A 911-nucleotide genomic window follows, 5' to 3' on the forward strand; every position below is an offset into this window, starting at 1 on the left:
ATAAGCAGAAAATTAAACTTGACTAATAAACTAAAAAACTACTAAACTACTAAAATATGGCCAAACTACGTCCAGGCATTATCATCATAGCAAGATCAACCTTCATAGTCATATGTACTAACATTAATATACAGCAGTGATTGCCCACTAGGGGTCGCCAAAGCTTCATGATAAGGCCTTCTTTGATTTTAAGGGGTGTAAGAAAAGTTAAACTTATACAAACATCAGCAACTACATCTCAGCATTTTGTTCACTTCTGTGAAGAAAAGTAATGTTAAAGTAAAGTAAAGTGTCTAATAGAACAATGACCAAGTGCCAGGGTCAAGATAACACTGGATTTGTCAAATAAGAAGCCTATTAAATATGTATGTTTTTTTTAAAGAAATTATTTAAAAAAAAGACATAATACAGAGAGAGAATTGTATAAAAAGGTATTGTAAAAAACATGAAATAATTAGGGCTGCACAATATGGTAAAAACATCATATTAACATCGATTATTTTAAAAGAAATATTAAAATCATGATCATGTCAGATCAGATGCACCTTTATTATAATGCTGTTCTGTCACACATTTGACCTTTATCAAAACATTACAGCTCTTTGCATATTGCACTTGGCTAAATTGCGATTTCGATAATATTTTGATTAATTGTGCAGCCTTACAAATAATATGCTAAAAGTGCATCAAATCGCCCCTGTTACACAAAAGTCTTGCAGTTACTGAGTTCACTATTCATTAATTGTACTGTTTTGAAATATCCATAAAATATGACGTGTGTTAAGGGGGTCACCAGTTTACTAAATGATATAAAAGGGCTCCATTAACCTCTGTGCTAGAGTACAACCTGGTCCAAGTTTTGTTGTGCACTAATTTGTGCACTGTGCAAAAGGAATATCTATCTATCTATC

Source organism: Morone saxatilis, unplaced genomic scaffold, assembly GCF_004916995.1.
Source record: "Morone saxatilis isolate NCDOM2014 unplaced genomic scaffold, NCSU_SB_2.0 Contig6, whole genome shotgun sequence".
Classification (NCBI taxonomy): Eukaryota; Metazoa; Chordata; class Actinopteri; family Moronidae; genus Morone; species Morone saxatilis.